A 973-nucleotide genomic window follows, 5' to 3' on the forward strand; every position below is an offset into this window, starting at 1 on the left:
CTGCTGAGGGCATCCCTGCAGAACCTGGTACTGTTCTGAGAACCTGGTTCTGGAGCATCGGTACTAACCTGCTTCAACAGTTCTTTCTCTGTCACACGTTTTTCCTTTTTTTTTTTTTTTTTTTAATCCTGATGAAGTTGTCAAACCATCTGTGTCATCAAAGACCCCCCCCCCCAGGCCCGTCTCCCCCGTCTCCCGTCGGGGAATATTTGTAGCTACAACGAGCGTTGAAAAGCCTTTGTCCCTCGTCCTTTAGCAGAGAACTGTGTCTCAGGGACGCTGGACAAAAGGTGTCCAACTGAGACCTGGACTGGTCCTGGTACCTCCTCCTGAGGACGCTCCTAATCCTATTACTGTGGCCTGGGGGGGGGGGGACCAGGAGGAGGACCAGGAGGAGGTGCTGTGACAGGAAGTCGTCCGTCGTCCTGACTTTGTTACGGTTCAGGCTGACGAATCAATCAGAACCAGAAACAGAACCAGGTGTGACTCTGGTTCATCACAGGTTGGCCCAGGATTCACCTGGTTTGATCCAGATGATCCCAGAACATCGTTGACCAAACACAGAGACTGAAGCGTCTCAGTGTGGTCAAACATAAGGCACGCGACATGAAAGTAAAAAAATGGCCAAATACTTCATGTCTGTGTAGTTCGTTAAAGTAATACTTCATGTCTGTGTAGTTTGTTAAAGTAATACTTCATTTCATACGAAGGGGGACAAACATGGACTTCACAGGAGGCTCTGGGATGATTTGGGGCTGCGTTTGTGGAGAGACTGGTCTCTGCAGAACCTCGACCTCTGGTCCTGGAGGTCCAGTATTATCAGGTGGTCCCTGAAGGCATCACAGAGTGACGTCAACAGGTCGGGGTTTGGACTCGGACCGACTGGACCACGACTGGAGCACGACTGGACCACGACTGGACCACGACTGGACCACGACTGGACCACGACTGGCCCACGACTCACGTGTGGGAA

Source organism: Cynoglossus semilaevis, chromosome 18 (genome assembly GCF_000523025.1).
Source record: "Cynoglossus semilaevis isolate Cse_v1.0 chromosome 18, Cse_v1.0, whole genome shotgun sequence".
Classification (NCBI taxonomy): Eukaryota; Metazoa; Chordata; class Actinopteri; order Pleuronectiformes; family Cynoglossidae; genus Cynoglossus; species Cynoglossus semilaevis.